Raw genomic sequence first — 24,624 nt, 5'->3', positions numbered from 1 at the left:
CCTCTTGAAGCATATCAAGAGAATGCCAAGAGTGTGCAAAGCAGTAATCAAAGCAAAAGGTGGCTACTTTGAAGAACCTAGAATATGACATATTTTCAGTTGTTTCACACTTGTTTGTTATGTATATAATTCCACATGTGTTAATTCATAGTTGTGATGCCTTCAGTGTGAATCTACAATTTTCATAGTCATGAAAATAAAGAAAACTCTTTGAATGAGAAGGTGTGTCCAAACTTTTGGTCTGTACTGTATAAAAAATTAAAAAAAATATATATAATGCAAACTTGAAGTCTCAGTATATATGGCTATAAAATATTCACTGTAAATCCCATTAATGGCCAGTAGTGGGAGCAGTGACATCAAAGTTCTAAATAGTCCAAATTTGTTCACACTGTTTCATGAATGGGCATCCCAGTGAAGAGTAATATAGTATCGCAAGAGATCAGCGACTGTATGTGTCAGAGAGCTTCCCTTTAGCTATGACGATCTTCCTTTTTACATAAGTGCCAGTAAGTGTCTCTCCATCTGATAGAGAGAGAACGTCACAATACATCCAATGTTTTCCGGTAAGTTAGGGTAATATATTTGATGTTCACAAAAGCCTGCAGTATAATAATAATAATATTTCAAACTGTAGCGCTGTCCTGTGTGCGGTGAACACGGTAAAGAATGTCCACTGTATTAGCGATGTACTGCTCCAGAGACAAACCGCATGTTAGCCTGATCAGAGCATAGATGATTGTAAATGACAATGTTTTAATTACATTACCGGTCTAGATGTTCGCGGTAAGAAATGGGGTTGGTTAGCCGAGCTCTACCTGCCCGTATCGTGGCGTCCCACGTGGGCACAGCGGGAGCTACGGCGAGGTGCTGGTTGCTCGAATTGAAGATGCTTTGTATTGCGCGGCTTGTGTCTTGAATAGAATAGCGGAGCTTGTAAACGGTGTCCGGTATTAATTCAAGGGCTGCTCAAGTGTACAAAAAAACATATATTACTGCAGAGATATCATACGCGTTTCGAGGCTCAATGCCTCTTCCTGAAACCACTGAGCCTCAAAACGCATATGGTATCTCTGCAGTAATATAAGTTTTTGGGCATTCAAGACACAAGCTGCGCAGTACAAAGCATCGTCATAGCTAAAGGGAAGCTCTCTGACACATACAGTCGCTGATCTCTTGCGATACTATATTGCTCATCACTGGGATGCCCATTCATGAAACGGTGTGAACGAACTTGGACTATTTAGAACTTTGATGTCACTGCTCCCCCTACTGGACATTAATGGGATTTACAGTGAATATTCTATAGCCACATATACTGAGAATTCAAGTTTGCATTATATATTTTTTTAACTTTTATATATATAAAAAAAATAAATTCTAATTTTTCTTTTTTTTATATAAAATTTTTATCCATCATCTTTTCATTTTTTTTATCCTCTCACAAAGATGTCTGAATTGCTAATGTAATAAATTATTTACAGATCTAAAATTCGCAAGAAAAATTATACAAGTGTGGTATCGTTGGAACGGTACTGACCTGGAGAATGAAGATAACAGGTCAATTATCCCATATAGTGTACAATGTAATCAAAACCTTTATCAGAATTGCGTTTTTCCCCATTCCACCCCATTTGGAATTTATCCTCCGCTTCCCACTACATGGTATGCAATTGTAAATGGCTCCATTAGAAAGTACGACTTGTCCCCCACAAAATAAGCCCTCATAAAGCTATGTGAACGGAAACATAAAAAAGTTAGGACTTTGGGAAGGCTGGGAGTAAAAAACGGAAACGCAAAAATTAAAATCGCCCTGTCCTGAAAGGGTTAAGGTATAGATTGTATCCTCAAACTATTGCCCTGGGACAAAAAGCTATAGTGCCCCCATAACAGTACCAGTCATGTTTCCCCCATAAAGGTGAAAGCCACAGTACCCCACAAAGTGCTTCCATAGGAGTAGCAGCCACAGTTTCCCCATAACACTGACAGCCATGGTGCTCCTATACCACCGAGTCACTGTTCCCCTCTTAAAGGGTTTGTCCACAATAAAAAAAAGCATGGCTTACTAAGAGCACCACACCTGTCCATAGGTTGTGTCTGGTACTGCAGCTGAGCTCCACTGAAGTGAGTGGTGCAATACCCCCACAAAAGACAGGTGTGGCGCTGACTTTGGAAGAAAGCAGCTGTGCTTTTCCTATGCTAGACAACTCCTTTAACAGCGACAGTCATTATGCCCACATAATAGTGACCAACAGAGTGCCCACAACTAGTGGCAGCCACAGAGTCCTCATAGCGGAGACAGCCATGGTGCCCCTGTAGTGTCCCACTCCAGAGTTGCAGTACACCGCAAAGTGCAAAATAATGTTCTTCTCTGTATTACATGTATTTACTGTATATTGTATGCACGAGGTATGTGCCCATTCATATGCCCCACAAAAAAGATAGAACATGTCCTATTCTTTTCCGTCTTGAAGACAAGAATAGGCATGGTTACAATGGATGCACAAAAAAATAAAAAATAAAATAACAGATGCAATAAGGCTGTCATCCATATTTTCTGCGGATATACAGTTGTGTGAATGCACCCTTAGGCTAAATAGTGAGAGGAGTACATGTTGCTGACTCATGAGCCAGCCTGGACCCAAATCCATCAACAGCTGGGCCAGAGAAAACAACTACAAAAGCAGGCCAGATGTAACAGAGGTGTAGAGAAAGCCCAGTAGAGATAACCTGTCTAAGAACTGTATAGCATCCATATTCAGGAGCGCGATGCCTGAGCACACCAAATAACAGTTTGGCCCACCTAGTGCCTGCCACTGTATTCCGGCTGCATCGCTCCGCTGCCACATCCGCAGGTCCCAGGTCTCTGGGAATCGATATGCTGTAGATGGGCAGTGACCTGTAACCCGTGCAGCAAGTGTACCCAATGATGTACCACATGGGTGACAGGTCTTTGCTGCGGCCAGTATTGGCTGAAGCAGTCACAGTCACATGACGCCCATCAACAGGTTGTTGATTCCCAGAGTTTCGGAACTTGATGAGGTGGCAGTGGAGCAATGCAGCCAGAATCTAGTGGTGGGGACCAGGTAACTATGAATCCCACCGCGGGTCCAGCCAATCTCAAGAAGCCTGTTAAAAAAAAAAATTTTGTCTTGGATAACCCTTTTAGAGAGACACTGATTTTCTCACTCGTATCAATGGGGGACACAGAAGACCATGGGTATAGCTGTTGCCACTAGGAGGCGACACTAAGCAAAAAAAAGTGTTAGCTCCTCCTCTCAGCTATACCCCTCCTGCAGACACTAAGCTAATCAGTTTTAGTTTAGTGTCTGTAGGAGGCAGACATGTTTTCCTGCAGGTCTGAAAAAGATTTTTTATTTTTCCGATCGGACTACAGGTGGCCTCCAACCACCTGTTTTCCCCCGGACCAGTGGGTCCTCAAGCCTGCTGCTCGTTCCCAACGTCTGGAAGACAAGGAGGAACAGTGGATCTCAAATCCACTATTATCCGCCAGCTACAGTGTCACCTTATCTGTTACTTCCAGAAGTCCCTCTGTTACCAGTGTAGCCGCCCTCCCCAAGGGGCAGCACGCTGAGGAAGGTGACACTGCTGGAATCGGGGTGGGCAGAAACCATCTAGGTAAGTATTACCTACATTTCCCCTGCCAACATCCCCCCCCCCAGGAGTTAACCTTCCTCCCCTCCTCCCTGTACTGGGTTCTAGGGGTTAACCTTCTGCTGGGTCCCCTTCTCCTATGTTCTCACAGTAAAAGTTTTTTTTTCCTCAAAACCTTGGCCTCTCACAGGCCCTCGGTCCGGCTTCAGTCCCCAGCCCCCTCACCTTCCTCCGGGCCCAGCGGTACTCCGGCACTCACAGGCCTCCTTGGGCGGCCGCTGCTGTCTCTCACTGGGCATCGGTACGCCCATTCCCGGCCTCCTCTGTTCGGGGGGCAAGATCCCCCTGACACTCCCACTCCCTCCATGCGCTGCTCTCTCAGCTGGTCGGCCCCACCTGTAAGCGAGGCCCCGGCTCTGCGGCCTACTATGCCGCATTCCCCAACAGTGTTTGGGGGTCGGGACTGTACTATCAGAGCACGAAACTTCACGCCCATAATCGGTCCACTGAGCTCCGCCCCCAACCTACTTAACCCGCTCCTTGCCTCAGTGTTTCTGTGGAGGCGGGGAAAATAATTACCTATTACTCTTATAAGGAACAAATGTCCAGCTAAATCAATATGAATTGATGAGAAAGGATCATAGAATCAAGGAGTGTCCAGCAGTATTGATCCCTTTAAAACTTAACTTTTACTTCATAAATTATAAAATACTACCACCGTGGTGGTTCACCAGTGAAAAATAGTGAAACAAACAACAATAATATACGATATAACAGCTCCTGGGAGCCAGCTCACGATACACTGGTCAGGTGGTGAGTGAACACAGGGCAGCTGAAGGGAGCAGTGGGTGGAACTCTCCTTTCCCTATGCTCACCCTGACTAAAACCTCAGCCCAGGGACGTCCCCTGATGGTGGAGACTCCCTGTCCTCGTGCCTGGGCTGACTGCCCTGCGTTTACCCTCCTCTCCAACAATCGAATAAAATGCTCCCCAGGAAGCTGACGGGTGTAATAATGCGTCCCTGGTAATGGATTACCCTACGGGACACTAATAGATATTCATAGACCAATACGTTAGAAGGTGAACATAGTAGGTATCACCTATATTAATGCAAAACCAAGCACAGGGGCATCAACCGGTGCGTTCCCAGGCTGGTCCGCATAAGCCCCTACGCGTTTCCCCTATTCCTAGGTTCATCAGGGGGCATTCACGGTCAGGGATACAACCATCATACATAACAAGATATATCAGATATACTTAGGATATAATAGAGGACACAGGACCAGAGACGCAGATGATGATACACATAGGACCAAGGGACCAATTTGATATGTCCCACCTGTAGAGAGTAAAAACAGTATAAGTATAGGTACTGCAGCTGAAGTCTATCCTCGACCTCCTGTAGATCAGCACTTACTTATTGTCCTGTGCATTCAGGAGGCTAGAGGGCCCAGAGAGATAGGGGCCAGTACTTCACCCAAAAAGCTGTAAGCAAGAAATTTACATATACTATCAAGCACATTATATGCCATGATCCTCATTTTCAGCTGTTGGTACATGGTCCTTACTTACATTTGAGCTGCGTCCCTGTGGCGTCCTGTTCCTCCTAACATTCACACTCCCTCTCATTTCCCTATATATCCACTTACCACCTGTTCACATTTCGCGCTAATTAGCGCGTCCAACAGATCGTAACAGGGAGTAGGGCGTCACAGCCGGCGTCACTGCCAGTCCATGCGCCGCATGCATCTGTGACCACCAATCCCTGTAATACATGGAGGCATTTCTTCCGCCTCAGTGCGTCACCTGGTATAGATGGAACGCACTGAGCGTCCACATCCGGTCAGGTGGAACGCATCATCGCGTCACTTCCGGTCCGTGCGACGCCTGTGTTAGGTGAAACGCACGGAGCGGCCACATCCGGTCCTGTGGAACGCATTGCCGCGTCACATCCGCTCCACAAGGCGTCCCATTACCAGTGCATCAGAGTATTATGTCACAGAGCCCAGGCGACGCTTTGTGAACATACATTTGTAGCAGCAATCACACATACTCTTGGTAAGGGGCAGGGGAATGGGGTGTAAAGGGTGATACAGGGATATTCATTATCATATTTTTCACTTGGATTTAATCCCTACGATAAAGATTTTTACTTGGGTGTGTTCCCTGTGATAAAGGTGACACCTAGGGCACATAAAACATATGTGCAGATTAGATACAGAGTGTATCCTATTTATTTTTGTCTTGGCCTTGATGGATTTACTGAATTCGCGTAGTTCTTAACCATAGAGATAAGGGAACCATGAACATAAAGCCACCCCCCCGCAGATCACAAAAAACAGGAGAAAGTGAGTCTCTCGTTAATCCCGAGTGGTGCCTGGGATCTAAAGCGGTGAATCCAGACGCACTCTTTCTGAAGGATTTTCCGGTCCCAGTCTCCACCCCTTGGTGATAGTGGGATGGTTTCAAGGACCGAAAATCGCAGACAACTAGGATCGCCACCATGGACGTCAATTACATGTGACGCGACGGGTGTGATTTTTTTCTTAACCACGTCGTTCACATGTTCACAGATCCGACGCCTGACCTCTCTTATGGTTTTGCCTATATAATCCATAGGGCAAGGGCATTGGCATATATATACCACACCCTTGCTCCTACAGTTGTAGAAATCCCTAATTTGATAGGCTTGGCCAGTGACTGAGCATATAATTGATTTTTCAGTGGAGATAAAAGCACATGCCTTACAGGAGCCGCACCTGAACATGCCGCACGGTTTGCGGTCCAACCAGGTCCCTACCCCAATTGGTGTGGTGTAATGGCTGTGGACCAAGCGATCTCTTAGGAGCATGTTATATCGTATATTATTGTTGTTTGTTTCACTATTTTTCACTGGTGAACCACCACGGTGGTAGTATTTTATAATTTATGAAGTAAAAGTTAAGTTTTAAAGGGATCAATACTGCTGGACACTCCTTACTCTTATAAGGGTTGATGGGATTGGGGCTGCATGTAATTCCCACAGCTATTATTATTAACCCTTGGAGCTCCGCTCCTATTTTGGGCTTAGTTTCCATCGCCTTATAGTAGTGTGTGACCAGCTTGTTATCTTAGTGCTTGTAGTGCCCCATGTTCAGGCTTACACTGTGTCCTCTCTACAGCTACAGCGGAGACAGTGGCGCAATGGATAGGCAGCGTGCTACTGCTAGCTACTTACGACTAGGATACTGTACATCCTGTAGCATTACCCCCTTCCATAGGCAGAGTAATTGCACTTCCACTGGATACTGTACAGCCTGTAGCAATAACCCCTTCCATAGGTGGAGTACTTGCACTACCACTGGACAATGTACAGCCTGTAACATTACCCCCTGCAATAGGTGAAGTACCTGCACTACCAATGGATACTGTACAGCCTGTAGCATTACACCCTTCCTTAGGCGGAGTAATTCCACTTCCACTGGATACTGTACAGCTTGTAGTATTACCCTCCTTTCTTAGATGGAATACTTGCACTACCACTGGATACTGTACAGCCTGTAGTATTACCCTCCTTTTTTAGGCAGAGTATTTGCACTACCACTGCATCCTATTCATTCTGTATCATTGCTCTTTTTTCATAGGCAGGGTATTTGCACATGGGACCCTATACATCCGGTAGCAAGGCCTGTTATCATAGGTGGGGTATTTACTTCGCCACTGGATACTGTACAGCCTGTCACATTACTCTCCTTTTATAGACTGAGTACTAAAAATATCACTGGATACTGTACCTCCTGTACCATTACCCTCCTTCCTAGGCGGAGTATTTGGCACTACCATTGGATCATATATTCCAGGTAGCATTGCCCTCCTTCCATAGTGGGTGTATTTACACTTCCACTGGATACTGTACATTATCCTCATTCCATGGAGTTATTGCGCTACCACTGGATCCTATATAGACTGTAGCATTACTCTCCTTCCTTAGGCGGAGTAATTGCACTTCCAGCAGAGACCATATGTTCTATCGCATTACCCCTTCCGCAGGCAGAGTAATTGCACTAATCTTGGTTATCTTCTGTCCGGTTGGATTTCCAACTGCTATAGGTGGACTACTTGCTCCACAATCGCATACTGTAGATCCTGTTGCATTACCCTCCTTCTATTGACGGAGTAGTTGCACAACCAGTAGTGCCTGCACTACCAGTGGACCCTGTACATCTGTCGGGTTTCCCTCTTTCCGTCAGCGGAGTAACCCCACTACCACTGGAAACTGTTTATCCTGTTACATTATCGGCCTTTCTTAGGTGGAGATGGGTACCACACCTGCATACTGCAAGATCCTGTAGCATTACCCTCCTTCCATCGGCGGGGTAGTTCCACAACCAGTGGAACTTGTTCTACCAGTGGATACTGTACATCTTGTCGGGCTCCCCTCTTTCCATAGGCAGAGTATTCCCACTACCTCTGTGATCTTCCACCCTATCGCATTATCCCCTTGTCGCATTCCATCCCGTACCAAGGGTGGTCTCGTTGCTAGACACAGACAATTGCCTTACCCCCCGTCATAGGCGGTATTTTGGAAGAACCACGGGATACTGTGACTACTTTCACACTATCGTTTTCCTCAGGTAGTTGTTGTACGGATTGGGATGGGGCGCCTACGTGGCAGCCTCTGTCTTTCCAGGGTGTTCACCCACAATATGCCTCTCCTCGTACCTTGAGACCCCATGCGGAGCATTCAAATTTTGTTGCTTTTCCTTGGCACGCTCGGCGTCCACATTCCTTCAGTAGGTGGAACATCTGCACAGGTTGCCAGTTTTCTTCCTTCCTCGGTGGAGTATTGTGCTACTAACAGTTCATGTTGGCCACTGCTGTTTGACCTCATTTTCAGGTGGAGTATATTCTCTGGAGAGGCCATAGGTGCTGGTATGGCTTCCCCCTATAAGGCAGTCTTTGCGCTGGCTGTAGATTTTTTGGCTACTCCTGTTCCGTGGCTACTACTGTGTTACCCCTTCCCAGGGGGAGTTTTTGCGTTCTTCCTTTAAATGCTGACAGTCACTGGTTCTGGCTTACGTCACACATTGTCAGGGGGCTCGGCACTAGAGGTTCTTGCCGCATCCCCTTCCTCCATGTGGGGTATCGACCCTGGCATTTCATGCGGTTTTCTGCAACACATTTACAATGCATGGTATTTATGGTAGTGGCTGATCGGTTCGCTGATTCCTTATGGCGCTGGTCAAATTCCCATACCAAGCCATGCTATAGGTGATGGGTTTGCTCACTTCTGGTAGGCACTAGTGCGGTTTTCTGTACCTGGTATAACCTACAGATTTCTGTGTCACTGGTTTTGCGCCTTGTTCCCTTCACATATCATGCATTGCCTCTACCATCTGCTACGGTGACAGCATCAGCGTTCCCTCCTTGTGGAAATGAGTTGTCTGCACTAGTGTTGATCAAGCATGCTCGGCTGAACATTAGTTCGGCTCGAGCATCTCGATGCTCGGCACATATGGCGGTACTCGGCCGAGTACCGCATGTGCTCGAGCGCAATGCTCGAGTCTCCTCCCCGCACGTAAGGTACTGGCATGCACTGTAATGCCGTAGCCATGTTGGCTACTGGCATTACAATGATTGGCTGGCCGGAACGCGCCATCGGGTGCTATAAAGTCAAGGAGAGCTGAGAATAGGAAGGCACAGACAGTGTAGGCAGTGCTATTGGAAGATCTGTTTTAAAAAAAAAACTTTTCAGAGACCCAAAAGTACTTTTAAGGACTAATGTGTGTGACAGCAGCAATATATGTTTGTAGCGCAACCTGCGCTAAATTGCTCAGTCTTAGGTAGAACAGTGCATAGGAAGAGACAGACAGTGTAGGGAGTGTTATTGGAAGATTTGTTTTAGAAAAACTTTTCAGAGACCCAAAAGTCCTTTTAAGGACTAATGTGTGTGACAGCAGCAATATATATTTTTAGCGCATCCTGCACTAAATAGCTTCTAATAGGCCTCTGCGGACAGTTAAATTATCCACGCCAAATCTCCTGTGTAAAGTGTGCGCATCCCTAAAATATCAGTGACATCTAGTGTACTTTTTCCGTATACAGTGTCTGCTGCGGACAGTTAAATTATCCGCGCCAAATCTCCTGTGTCGGGTCTTGTCGTCAGCACATTGTGTGAAGAAGTGCCATGCCAGGGAACTCCTTGAAGCTGCCTATGGTGTGCTCGGTTCCTGGTGACGGTGGCCAGTAGCAGGCGAACTGTTTTGGCGACGGCTGCTCTGCTTTTGCACCCTGCTCCCGCTTTTGCTATGCTGTTGGCTCGGTCTCACCACTGAGAGTGGCACGACCTTTATTCCATGTGGGGTCTAGGACCTCATCGTCCCCTGCATCGTCTTCCACCCAGTCTTCCTCCCTGACCTCCTTTTCGGTGTGCACACTGCAGAAAGACGCAGCAGTTGACACCTGTGTTTCGTCATCATCAGAGACGTGCTGAGGTGGTATTCCCATGTCCTCATCAGGAAACATAAGTGGTTGTGCGTCAGTGCATTCTATGTCTTCCACCCCTGGGGAAGGGCTAGGTGGATGCCCTTGGGAAACCCTGCCAGCAGAGTCTTCAAACAGCATAAGAGACTGCTGCATGACTTGAGGCTCAGACAGGTTCCCCGATATGCACGGGGGTGATGTGACAGACTGATGGGCATGGGTTTCAGGCGCCACCTGTGCGCTTTCTGCAGAAGACTGGGTGGGAGATAATGTGAACATGCTGGATCCACTGTCGGCCACCCAATCGACTAGCGCCTGTACTTGCTCAGGCCTTACCATCCTTAGAACGGCATTAGGCCCGACCAAATATCGCTGTAGATTCTGGCGGCTACTGGGACCTGAGGTAGTATGTTCAGTAGGACGTGTAGCTGTGGCAGAACGGCCATGTCCTCTACCTGCACCAGAGGCTCCACCAACACCACCACCACGACCATGACCACGTCCCTTATTAGATGTTTGCCTCATAGTTAGCGTTCACAAAGCAAAGTAAAAAGTGTTTAAGTATGTTAAAAATAATTAACCGCCAATAAAAACCCTGATGTAGGGTATTGCACTAAATTTTTTTTTTAAAACTCTATATGACAGCGGTATTTGTGGCCTAAATCTGACACTCACTTATGCACGTCTTATCCCAGATGTGCAGTATATCAGAGGCTTTTTTCACCCCAGTAACCAAAAAGCCGTATTTATGGCCTAAATGTGACAGTCACTTATGCACGTGTAATCCCAGATGTGCAATATATTAGAGGCTTTTTTACCCCAGTATGCCAAAGCCGTATTTATGGCCTAAATGTGACAGTCACTTATGCACGTGGAATCCCAGATGTGCAGTATATAAGAGTCTTTTTTCACCCCAGTAACCAAAAAGCCGTATTTATGGCCTAAATGTGACAGTGACTTATGCACGTCTAATACCAAATGTGAAGTATATTAGAGGGTTTTTTCACCCTAACTAAAAAGCCGTATTTATGGCCTAAATGTGACAGTCACTTATGCTTGTCTAATCCCAGATGTGCAGAATATTAGAGGGTTTTTTCACCCTAACCAAAAAGCTGTATTTCTGTCCTACATGTGACACTCACTTATGCACGTGTAATCCCAGATGTGCAGTATATCAGAGGCTTTTTTACTCCAGTATGCCAAAGCCGTATTTATGGCCTAAATTTGACAGTCACTTATGCACGTGTAATCCCAGATGTGCAGTATATTAGAGGGTTTTCTCACCCTAACCAAAAAGCTGTATTTCTGTCCTAAATGTGATAGTCACTTATGCACGTGTAATCCCAGATGTGCAGTATATCAGAGGCTTTTTTACCCCAGTATGCCAAAGCCATATTTATTGCCTAAATGTGACAGTCACTTATGCACGTGTAATTCCAGATGTGCAATATATTAGAGGCTTTTTTCACCCCAGTAACCAAAAAGCCGTATTTATGGCCTAAATGTGACAGTGACTTATGCACGTCTAATACCAGATGTGAAGTATATTAGAGGGTTTTTTCACCCTAACTAAAAAGCCGTATTTATGGCCTAAATGTGACAGTCACTAATGCACGTTTAATCCCAGATGTGCAGTATATTAGAGGGTTTTTTCACCCTAACCAAAAAGCTGTATTTCTGTCCTAAATGTGACAGTCACTTATGCACGTGTAATCCCAGATGTGCAGTATATCAGAGGCTTTTTTACCCCAGTATGCCAAAGCCGTATTTATGGCCTAAATTTGACAGTCACTTATGCACGTGTAATCCCAGATGTGCAGTATATTAGAGGGTTTTCTCACCCTAACCAAAAAGCTGTATTTCTGTCCTAAATGTGACAGTCACTTATGCACGTGTAATCCCAGATGTGCAGTATATCAGAGGCTTTTTTACCCCAGTATGCCAAAGCCATATTTATGACCTAAATGTGACAGTCACTTATGCTTGTCTAATCTCAGATATGCAGTATATTAGAGGATTTTTTCACCCTAACCAAAAAGCTGTATTTCTGTCCTAAATGTGACAGTCACTTATGCTTGTCTAATCCCAGATGTGCAGTATATTAGAGGGTTTTTTCACCCCAGTATGCCAAAGCTGTATTGCTGGACTTGCAGATAGCCTATGCTGGTGCACTATCGTTGCATAAAATGGCTGCCGATCATGTATTGATATTGACTAACTGAAGAAAAAAAAGTTCGTTTTCAGCAGTAGTTGGCTCAGGGCAGGCTTAAAAAAATTGTGCACTGCACCCACAAAACACTTTTTCTGTAGATCGCTGAGTACATAAACCAGTTCTTGATAAGATTTCTCTCTAATTTCTCACTCACAGCAGCTGCAGCCTCTCCCTACACTAATCCGAGCAGAGTGACGGGGGCGCTACGTGACTCCAGCTTAAATAGAGGCTGGGTCACATGCTGCAGTTGGCCAATCACAGCCGTGCCAATAGTAGGCATGGCTGTGATGGCCTTTTGGGGCAAGTAGTATGACGCTTGTTGATTGGCTGCTCTGCTGCCTTTCAAAAAGCGGCATAAAAATCGCCAAACACCGAACCCAAACTTTTACGTAAATGTTCGGGCCCGGGTGTTGAAAACCCTAAAGTTCGGTACGAACCCGAACTTTACAGTTCGGGTTCGCTCAACTCTACTCAAGAGCTTGACGAAGAGGTTGAGACACAGTTGTCAATCACTGAGGTTTTGGTTAGGTCAACAAGTCAGGAGGATGAGCAGAGTGAGGAAGTGGAAGAGGAGGTGGTGGACGATGAAGTCACTGACCCAACTTGGGAAGGTGAAAAGCCGAGCGAGGACAGCAGTACAGAGGGGGAGGGATCTGCAGCACCGCAACAGGATGGAAGGCAGTGGGGTGGCAAAAGGGAGAAGGCGGGCCACACCAAACAGGCCCGCAACTGTTCCATGGAGCACCCTCTTGTGGAAATCTCCCTTGCCAAGGGGTAGATGTTCCACTGTATGGCGCTTTTTTGAGGAAAGTACGGACGACAAAAGAATAGTAGTTTGCAACCTGTGCCATACGAAAATGAGTCGGGGCGTGAACACTAGCAACCTCACCACCACTAGCATTATCCACCACATCGCATCCAATCACCGTAATAAGTGGGATGAACGCCTGGGTCCACAATTTGTGTCGGCGGGTCACACCACTGCCTCCTCTTCCCCTATGTTATGTGCTGGCCAATTCCCTGTCGAAGGTGCAGGCCCGGATGCCTCACGCCCTGCACCTGTACCTTTGCATGCACCATCAGCGACCACATCCATTTACGTGTCCCAGCGGAGCTTCCAAATGTCCCCCAGGCCTTTGAACGCAAGCACAAATACCCAGCCACCCACCCACCCACAGGTCATAGCACTAAATGGGCAGATTTCCAAATTACTAACCCTGCAAATGTTGCCATTTAGGCTTGTGGACACTGAGGCCTTCTGCAGCCTGATGTCGGAGGCTGTCCCGCGTTACTTAGTCCCCAGGTGCCACTATTTTTCAAGGTGTGCCATGTGCAAGTGCCTTCGGCCAGGGATGCTACATTTCCCTGATGACACACTGGGTGAATGTTGTGGAGTCGTACCCAGGAGCGAGTTGTACCCTGGGATGGCACAGGTGCTACCGACGCAAATGATTGCAGGCCCTACGTCGATCAGGGTTTCCGCCAGCACCTACGTTAGTGGCTCCAACTCCCACTTCTCCTCCTCTGACTCCTCCTCCACTTCCACCTCCAAATTATCCACGTGCAGCACCAGTCAGCCATCAGTCGGTAGCTGGAAGCACTGTAGCACTGCAGTGGGGAAGCGACCGTGCTGAAGCTGATATGCTTAGGGGACAAACAGCACACTGCCGCAGAACTATGGCAGGGAATAAGAGACCAGACTGAGCTGTGGCTCTCGCCACTAAACCTACAATCAGGCATGGTTGTGTCAGATAATGGACGTAACTTGGTGGCGGTTTTGGAGCTCGGCAAGCTCACACACATCCCATGCCTACCCCACATCTTAAACTTAGTGGTTCAGCGGTTTCTCAAAACGTACCCCAATTTGCCTGAGCTACTGGTGAAGGTGCGTCGCATGTGTGCACATTTCCGCAAGTCATCGACAGCTTCAGCCGGTCTGTCAACGCTGCAGCAGTGCTTGAAATTGCCAGCTTACTGGCTGTTGTGCAACGTGAGCACGCTCTGGAACTCGAGGGCATAACTACCATGAGAGAGCACATATCTAGACAAAACTACTGTGAAGGTTGTACAATGAGGGCAATACTATTGTAAAGGGATAACCATTTTTTTTAAAGTATTGGTAGGGGTGCCAGAGAAAGGACCCACCCCGGGTGCCAAACACCCTAGGCACGCCACTGGGGTCAGCTCACCTGCAGGACCTTGCATACATTTTTTTTAGAGGGTCAGCTCACCAGCAGGCTCTCACCTACAATCTTTTACAGGATCAGCTTACCTGCAGGTCCACGCATGTAATGTTTCACAGGGTCAGCTCACCTGCAGGCCCTCGAATATAATGTTTTAGAGGGTCAGCTCACCTGCAGGCCCTCGCATGTAATTTTTTTAAGGGTCAGCTCATCTGCAGGCCCTCACAAATATTTTTTTTTAGGGTTATCTCATCTGCAGGCCCTCACATATAATTTTTTAGAGGGTCAGCTTGCCAGCAGGCCTTCACCTATAATCTATTGCAGGATCAGCTCATCTACAGGCCCTCGCATATAAATTTTTAGAGGGTCAGTTCACCTGTAGGCCCTGGCATATAATGTTTTACAGGAACAGCTCACCTACAGGCCTTCACATATAATGTTTTAGAGGGTCAGCTCACCTGCAGGCCCTCGCATATAATATTTTCGAGGGTCAGCTCACCTGCAGGCCCTTATATATAATTTTTTAGAGGGTCAGCACACCAACAGGCCCTCACCTATAATCTTTTAAAGGTTCAGCTCACCTGCAGGCCCTCGAATAAAATTTTGTAGAGGGTCAGCTCACCTGCAGGCCCTCGCATTTTATTTTTTACAGGGACAGCTTGACTTCATGCCCTCACATATACTTTTGTAGAGGGTTAGCTCACCTGCAGGCCTTCATATATAATTTTTTAGAGGGTCAGCTCGCCAGCAGGCCCTCATCAATAATCTTTTACAGGGTCAGATTACCTGCAGGCCCTCGAATATAATGTTTTACAGGGTCAGCTCACCTGCAGGCCCTTGCATATAATGTTTTACAGGGACAGCTCACCTACAGGCCTTCGTATATAATGTTTTAGAGGGTCAGCTCACCTGCAGGCCCTCGCATATAAAAAAATTTTGGGGTCAGCTCACCTGCAGGCCCTCGCATATAATATTTACGAACGGTCAGCTAACCTGCAAACCCTTACATTAAATTTTTTAGAGGATCAGCTCACCAACAGGCCCTCACCAATAATCTTTTAAAGGATCAGCTTACCTGTAGGCGCACGCATATAATGTTTTATAGGGTCAGCTCATCTGCAGGCCCTCGCATGTAATTTTTTGGAGGGTCAGCTCACCTGCAGGCCCTCACAAATTATTTTTTTGAGGGTTATCTCATCTGTAGGCCCTCACATATAATTTTTTAGAGGGTCAGATTGCCAGCAGGCCCTTGGATATAATGTTTTACAGGGACAGCTCACCTGCAGGCCCTCGCATATAATATTTTCGAATGGTCAGCTAACCTGCAAACCCTTACATTTAATTTTTTAGAGGGTCAGCTCACCAACAGGCTCTCACCAATAATCTTTTAAAGGATCAGCTTACCTGCAGGCCCTCGAATAACATTTTGTAGAGGGTCAGCTCACCTGCAGGCCCTCGCATTTAATGTTTTACAGGGACAGCACGACTTCATACCCTCACATATACTTTTGTAGAGGGTTAGCTCACCTGCAGGCCTTCATATATAATTTTTTAGAGGGTCAGCTCGCCAGCAGGCCCTCATCTATAATCTTTTACATGGTCAGCTTACCTGCAGGCCCTCAAATATAATGTTTTACAGGGTCAGCTCACCTGCAGGCCCTCGCACATAATTTTAGAGGGTCAGCTCAACTGTAGGCCCTCGCATATAATGTTTTACAAGGACAGCTCACCCACAGGCCTTCGCATATCATTTTTAGAGGGTCAGTTCACCTGTAGGCCCTTGCATATAATTTTTTAGAGGGTCAGCAGACCTGCAGGCCCACACATATAATTTTTTCAAGGGTCAGCTCACCTGCAGGCCCTCACATTAAATTTTTTAGAGGGTCAGCTCACCAGCAGGCCCTCACCTATAATGTTTTATATGTTTAGCTCACTTGTAGGCCCTCGAATATAATGTTTTACAGGGTCAGCTGACTTGCAGGCCCACGCATATAATGTTTTTACAGGGTCAGCTCTCCTGCATGCCCTTCCATAAAAGATTTTAGAGGGTCAGCTCGCCAGCAGGCCCTCACCCATAATCTTTTACAGGGTAAGCTCACCTACAGGCCCTTGAATATAATTTTTTAGAGGGTCAGCTCACCTGCAGGCACTCGCATATAATGTTTTACAGGGCCAGCTCATAGGCAGGCCCTCGCATATGATTTTTTAGAGGGTCAGCTCACCAGCAGGCCCTCACCTACAATCTTTTACAGGGTCAGCTCACCTTCAGGCCCTTGCATATAATGTTTTACAGGGTCAGCTCACCTGTAGTCCCACACATATAATGTTTTACATGGTCAGCTCACCTGCAGGCCCTCGCATATAATGTTTTACAGGGACAGCTCACCTACAGGCTCTCGCATATAATTTTTTACAAGGACAGCTCACCTACAGGCCTTCGCATATCATTTTTAGAGGGTCAGCTCACCTGCAGGCCCTCTCATATAATTTTTTAGAGGGTCAGCAGACCTGCAGACCCTTGCATATAATTTTTTCGAGGGTCAGCTCACCTGCATGCCCTCACATATAGTTTTTTAGAGGGACAGCTCGCCAGCAGGCCCTCACCTATAATGTCTTATATGTTTAGCTCACTTGTAGGTCCTCGTACATAATGTTTTACAGGGTCAGCTGACTTGCAGGCCCACGCATATAATGTTTTTACAGGGTCAGCTCACCTGCAGGTTCTTGCATAAAAGTTTTTAGAGGGTCAGCTCACCAGCAGGCCCTCACCCATAATCTTTTACAGGGTAAGCTCACCTATAGGCCCTTGAATATAATTTTGTAGAGGGTCAGCTCACCTGCAGGCCCTCGCATATAATGTTTTACAGGGCCAGCTCATAGGCAGGCCCTCGTATATAATTTTTTTGAGGGTCAGCTCACCTGCAGGCCCTCGCATATAATTTTTTAGAGGGTCAGCTCACCAGCAGGCCCTCACCTACAATCTTTTACAGGGTCAGCTCACCTTCAGGCCCTTGCATATAATGTTTTACAAGGTCAGCTCACCTGTAGGCCCACGCATATAATGTTTTATAGGGTCAGCTCAACTACAGGCCCTCGCATATAATTTTTTAGAGGGTCAGCTCACCAGCAGGCCCTCACCTACAATCTTTTACAGGGTCAGCTCAACTACAGGCCCTCGCATATAATTTTTTAGAGGGTCAGCTCACCAGCAGGCCCTCACCTATAATGTTTTACAGGATCAGCTCACCTGCAGACCCTCGTATATAATGTTTTATAGGGTCAGCTCACTTGTAGACCCTCGCATATAATGTTTTACAGGGTCAGCTCACCTGCAGTCCCACGCATATAATGTTTTACAGGGTCAGCTCACTTGTAGGCCCTCGCATATAATGTTTTACAGGGACAGCTCACCTACAGGCTCTCGCATATAATTTTTTAGAGGGTTAGCTCACCTGCAGGCCCTCGCATATAATTTTTTTGAGGGTCAGCTCACCTGCAGGCCCTCACATATAATTTTTAGAGGGTCAGCTCGCCAGCAGGCCCTCACCTATAATCTTTTACACGGTAAGCTCCCCTACAGGCCCTTGAATATAATTTTGTAGACGGTCAGCTCACCTGCAGGCCCTTGCATATAATGTTTTACAGGGCCAGCTCATAGGCAAGCCCTCGCATATAATTTTTTAGAGTGTCAGCTCACCAGCAGGCCCTCACCTATAATCTTTTACAGGGTCATTTCACCTTCAGGCCCTTGCATATAATGTTTTACAGGGTCAGCTCACCTGCAGGCCCACGCATATAATGTTTTTTAGGGTCAGCTCACCTGCAGGCACTCGCATATAATGTTTTACAGGGTCAGCTCACCTGCAGGCCCTCGCATATAATTTTTTAGAGGGTCAGCTGACCTGCAGGCCCTCACCTATAATGTTTTATAGAATCAGCTCACCTGCAGGCCCTCGCATATAATGTTTTACAGGGTCAGCTCACCTGCAGATCCTCGCATATAATTTTTTCAAGGGTCAGCTCACCTGCAGGCCCTCGCATATAATGTTTTACAGGGACAGCTCACCTGCAGGCTCTCGCATATAATTTTTTACAAGGACAGCTCACCTACAGGCCTTCGCATATCATTTTTAGAGGGTCAGCTCACCTGCAGGCCCTCTCATATAATTTTTTAGAGGGTCAGCAGACCTGCAGACCCTTGCATATAATTTTTTCGAGGGTCAGCTCACCTGCATGCCCTCACATATAATTTTTTAGAGGGTCAGCTCACCAGCAGGCCCTCACCTATAATGTTTTATATGTTTAGCTCACTTGTAGGCCCTCGAATATAATGTTTTACAGGGTCAGCTGACTTGCAGGCCCACGCATATAATGTTTTTACAGGGTCAGCTCTCCTGCAGGCCCTTGCATAAAAGATTTTAGAGGGTCAGCTCGCCAGCAGGCCCTCACCCATAATCTTTTACAGGGTAAGCTCACCTACAGGCCCTTGAATATAATTTTGTAGAGGGTCAGCTCACCTGCAGGCACTCGCATATAATGTTTTACACGGCCAGCTCATAGGCAGGCCCTCGCATATAATTTTTTAGAGGGTCAGCTCACCAGCAGGCCCTCACCTACAATCTTTTACAGGGAAGGTCACCTTCAGGCCCTTGCATATAATGTTTTACAGGGTCAGCTCACCTGTAGTCCCACGCATATAATGTTTTACATGGTCAGCTCACCTGCAGGCCCTCGCATATAATGTTTTACAGGGACAGCTCACCTGCAGGCTCTCGCATATAATTTTTTACAAGGACAGCTCACCTACAGGCCTTCGCATATCATTTTTAGAGGGTCAGCTCACCTGCAGGCCCTCTCATATAATTTTTTAGAGGGTCAGCAGACCTGCAGACCCTTGCATATAATTTTTTCGAGGGTCAGCTCACCTGCATGCCCTCACATATAATTTTTTAGAGGGACAGCTCGCCAGCAGGCCCTCACCTATAATGTTTTATATGTTTAGCTCACTTGTAGGTCCTCGTACATAATGTTTTACAGGGTCAGCTGACTTGCAGGCCCACGCATATAATGTTTTTACAGGGTCAGCTCACCTGCAGGTTCTTGCATAAAAGTTTTTAGAGGGTTAGCTCGCCAGCAGGCCCTCACCCATAATCTTTTACAGGGTAAGCTCACCTACAGGCCCTTGAATATAATTTTGTAGTGGGTCAGCTCACCTGCAGGCCCTCGCATATAATGTTTTAAAGGGCCAGCTCATAGGCAGGCCCTCGTATATAATTTTTTTGAGGGTCAGCTCACCTGCAGGCCCTCGCATATAATTTTTTAGAGGGTCAGCTCACCAGCAGGCCCTCACCTACAATCTTTTACAGGGTCAGCTCACCTTCAGGCCCTTGCATATAATGTTTTACAAGGTCAGCTCACCTGTAGGCCCACGCATATAATGTTTTATAGGGTCAGCTCAACTACAGGCCCTCGCATATAATTTTTTAGAGGGTCAGCTCACCAGCAGGCCCTCACCTATAATGTTTTACAGGATCAGCTCACCTGCAGACCCTCGTATATAATGTTTTATAGGGTCAGCTCACTTGTAGACCCTCGCATATAATGTTTTACAGGGTCAGCTCACCTGCAGTCCCACGCATATAATGTTTTACAGGGTCAGCTCACTTGTAGGCCCTCGCATATAATGTTTTACAGGGACAGCTCACCTACAGGCTCTCGCATATAATTTTTTAGAGGGTTAGCTCACCTGCAGGCCCTCGCATATAATTTTTTTGAGGGTCAGCTCACCTGCAGGCCCTCACATATAATTTTTAGAGGGTCAGCTCGCCAGCAGGCCCTCACCTATAATCTTTTACACGGTAAGCTCCCCTACAGGCCCTTGAATATAATTTTGTAGACGGTCAGCTCACCTGCAGGCCCTCGCATATAATGTTTTACAGGGCCAGCTCATAGGCAAGCCCTCGCATATAATTTTTTAGAGTGTCAGCTCACCAGCAGGCCCTCACCTATAATCTTTTACAGGGTCATTTCACCTTCAGGCCCTTGCATATAATGTTTTACAGGGTCAGCTCACCTGCAGGCCCACGCATATAATGTTTTTTAGGGTCAGCTCACCTGCAGGCACTCGCATATAATGTTTTACAGGGTCAGCTCACCTGCAGGCCCTCGCATATAATTTTTTAGAGGGTCAGCTGACCTGCAGGCCCTCACCTATAATGTTTTATAGAATCAGCTCACCTGCAGGCGCTCGCATATAATGTTTTACAGGGTCAGCTCACCTGCAGATCCTCGCATATAATTTTTTCAAGGGTCAGCTCACCAGCAGGCCCTCACCTATAATTTTTTACAGGTTTAGCTCACCTACAGACCCTCGAATATAATGTTTTACAGGGTCAGCTCACCTGCAGGCCCTCGCATATAATGTTTTACAGGGATAGCTCACCTGCAGGCTCTCGCATATATATTTTTTTAGAGGGTCAGCTCACCTGCAGGCCCTCGCATATAATTTTTTTGCCGGTCAGCTCACCTGTAGGCCCTCACATATAATTTTTTAGAGGGTCAGCTTGCCAGCAGGCCCTCACCTATAAGTTTAGTCTCACTATCCAAGAGTCTGGTCAACACAATCCTCACTGCCGGGGGTCACATAACTAGTTAGCACGGAGGAGTCTTGTTCGTTATCAGAATTAACCAGACAAAACGCTCCACCAGCTAAGAACATCCATGCACCACCACCCACAGAATCGAGAAAGAGATAGCAATTCATCAATCCTTTTCGTGTCCGAGCCGGGTGAGGTTTCCCGTGTTGAGTCAAATTAAGCCGCAGGCTCCATTCCTGGTGGTGCCCTTCCGTCAATTTCTTTAAGTTTCAGATTTGCAAACATACTATCCCCGGAACCCAAAGACTTTGGTTTCCTGGAAGCTGCTCGGCGGGTCATGGGAATAACGCCGCCAGATCGCCGGTATGCATTGTTTATGATTAGCACTAGGACGGTATCTGATAGTCTTCGAACCTCCGACTTTCGTTCTTGATTAATCAAAACATTCTTGGCAAATGCTTTTGCTTTGGTTCGTCTTGCGCCGGTTCAAGATTTTCACCTCTAGCGGCGCAATACGGATGCCCCCGGCCGTCCCTCTTAATCATGGTTCCAGTTCCGAAAACCAAGAAAATAGAACCGGAGTCCTATTCCATTATTCCTAGCTGAAGTATTCAGGCGACCCGGCCTGCTTTGAACACTGTAAATTTTTTCTGTAGCAGGCACTCTCCCATAATTTATTAAATGGTCAGTTCAGCAGCAGGCCCTCAACCATAATGTTTTAGAGGGTCAGCTCAGCAGCAGACCCTCGCATATAATTTGTTAGAGGGTCAGCTCACCTGCAGGCCCTCGCATATAATTTTTTAGAGGGTCAGCTCACCTGCAGGCCCTCGCATATAATTTTTTAGAGGGTCAGATCACCTTCAGGCCCTCACCTAATTATACCTAATAGGTAATTTGTACGCATGCTGTCTTGTTTGGAAATGGTAGCCGTTTCTCAGGCTCCCTCTCTGGAATCGAACCCTGATTCCCTGTTACCCGTGGTCTCCATGGTAGGCACAGAAAATAACATTGAAAGTTGATAGGGCAGACATCCGAATGGATCATCGCTGTCACGGGGATGTGCTATCGGCCCCAGGTTATCTAGAGTCACAAAAGCGGCAGCAGGCTCTCGCCCATAATATTTTAGATGGTCAGATCACCAGCAGGCCTTCACCTACAATCTTTTAGAGGGTCAGCTCACCTGCAGGCCCTCACCTAATTATACCTAATAGGTAATTTGCACGCAAGCAGCCTTGCTTGATTGTGGTAGCCGTAGCCGTTTCTCAGGCTCCCTTTCCGGAATCGAACCCTGATTCCCCGTTACCCGTGGTCACCATGGTAGGCGCAGAGAATAACATCGAAAGTTGAAAGGGCAGACATCCGAATGGATCGTCGCCATCACGGGGATGTGCTATTGGCCCCAGGTTATCTAGAGTCACCAAAGTGGCAGCAGACCCTTGCCCATAATGGTTTAGATGGTCAGATCAGCAGGCTCTTGCTCCAAATGTTTTTGAGGGTCCCCAGCAGGCCATTAATCATAATTTTTCATGGCTGTGTATGTGTAAGAAATGTTGCTTGTAATTTTTGGCAGCCCCTTCACTTAGTGCATAGGATTTATGAGTGTAGGAGTCCCACTACCTGAACAATTACCACAATTACCACAATGTGAATGAGGCCCTCCTTTATGTGATATACAGGTTGTATTGGAGTGCCTCTTGGTTGTAATTTTTGGCAGCACTTGCACCTTATATACAAGTAAATATACAGGAAAGAATGTTTCCTAATAATCTTTCCTCTAAAATCGATTTTATCTTCAAGTTTTGTGTGTATTATTGTCAGTCTGTAAAAGTGGCGTACTACCCGGACAACATCTTTCCCAGCAGCGACCTGAGAGTCCAAGATGCATCCAGACATCCTCCTCATGCTGTTCCCGAACCATTTCTGTCGTGTTTCCATCAATTTCTGACCTTTTCTTATGAACCAGGCACCCTTCCCTCTTCAGAGCAGGGGGTGCCTGGTTTAATGCTCGGGTTCTCCCATTAACTTCCATTATACTCTACCGAGCACCCGAGCATCCCGATGTGTTCGGCCAGAGTACCCGAGCACTTTGGTGCTCGATCAACACTAGTCTGCACTGCTTCCCTCACCGAGTACAGCGGTCCTTGTTGTCACCACTTACACTAGTTCTCTACAGAATAGTATCAGCCTCTTCTACTTCTCCCCTTCAGCAAGGCGAGTAGTTTCACTTCCGCAGATACTGTTTCTGCTTGCTTGGCCAGTTTCCATAGCCGTTCGGATCTTGTAGGCCCCCTTTCTGCTGTGGAGTATCTGCGCGGGTAGTATGGATCTGTTACCATTTTTTTTTTCTGGCATTCAACATCCACACTCCCTTCCTGTACGCAGTATTTATCCCATATCTGGTTCCGGTCTGTCCCTTAGCCTCGGTACTTTTTCTTTAGCTTCCGGTTAGGTCTGCCAGTTCAGGCAGCCTTCCATAAGTATCAGATGGCTTCTCTCTTGTCTTGTTATGGAGCTGAAGTTCCTCCTCTCCATGTCTCTGCTTACCACATTGTCATTCTCCTTGAGGAACATTCTTAAGAGACAAACCCCTTGGCCGTAGGTCTAAATGGGATGTTTTTTTGATCCTGAAGGACACTCTTTTCCTACCAGGTTACTTCCCAATTTTTTTGTGTTTTTTTGGGTCGGTTCCACTGCCTTGTTCCCATTGTGTCTCTTCTCTCCCTTGATATTCTTTTCTTATGGGCCATGGTCATGCCTGACATCCAGGTTCTCTAGCCCTGATTTGTTAAAGGGTTTCTATCACTTCGTATGCCATAATTAGCTCTCAGACACTAGCGATCCGCTAGTGTCTGCTCTGGCACACCATCCTAATATAAGAGCTTTTTGGGCAGCCGTTTTGCTAAAAAAATAACTTTTATAAATATGCTAATGAGCCTCTAGGTGCTATGTGGGCGTCATTAGCACCTAGAGGCTCCGTCTACCTTCATACACAGCCACCGCCCAGCGCGTCCCTCCAGCCCGCCCATCTCCTGATGAATGCGATCCTCCGTGTGACGCAACGGACGAATTCTCGCGCATGCGCCGTGCGCGGCTGTATTCGGCGCATGCGCAGAGAATGTCTGACCGCTTCCCTGCTCAGACATCTCCACTGCGCCTGTTCCTTGGAGCACTATGACGTCATCGGCGCAGGCGCAGTGGAGATGTCTGAGCAGGGAAGCGGTCAGACATTCTCTGCGCATGCGCCGAATACAGCCGCGCACGGCGCATGCGCGAGAATTCGTCCGTTGCGTCACACGGAGGATCGCATTCATCAGGAGATGGGCGGGCTGGAGGGACGCGCTGGGCGGTGGCTGTGTATGAAGGTAGACGGAGCCTCTAGGTGCTAATGACGCCCACATAGCACCTAGAGGCTCATTAGCATATTTATAAAAGTTATTTTTTTAGCAAAACGGCTGCCCAAAAAGCTCTTATATTAGGATGGTTGGCCAGAGCAGACACTAGCGGATCGCTAGTGTCTGAGAGCTAATTATGGCATACGAAGTGATAGAAACCCTTT

General features: G+C 46.8%; 1 protein-coding gene and 1 long non-coding RNA gene across 2 annotated transcripts in view; both read right to left on the bottom strand.

The window, feature by feature from the left end:
* The window catches only part of LOC121003106 (canalicular multispecific organic anion transporter 1-like), a 198,950-nt gene that overhangs the window by 88,879 nt on the left and 85,447 nt on the right, over positions 1 to 24,624 (bottom strand). The window lies entirely within an intron of this gene.
* On the bottom strand, positions 1,035 to 21,598 carry LOC121003109. Its single transcript, XR_005779419.1, has 3 exons — positions 21,417 to 21,598; positions 13,663 to 13,665; positions 1,035 to 1,046 (listed from the first exon to the last, which is right to left on the bottom strand). It is a non-coding gene; the product is annotated as an uncharacterized LOC121003109 (long non-coding RNA).

This window comes from Bufo bufo, chromosome 6 (assembly GCF_905171765.1).
Source record: "Bufo bufo chromosome 6, aBufBuf1.1, whole genome shotgun sequence".
Classification (NCBI taxonomy): domain Eukaryota; kingdom Metazoa; phylum Chordata; class Amphibia; order Anura; family Bufonidae; genus Bufo; species Bufo bufo.
Note: the sequence above shows the minus strand (reverse complement) of the source record. Positions and strands in the feature narration are given on the sequence as shown.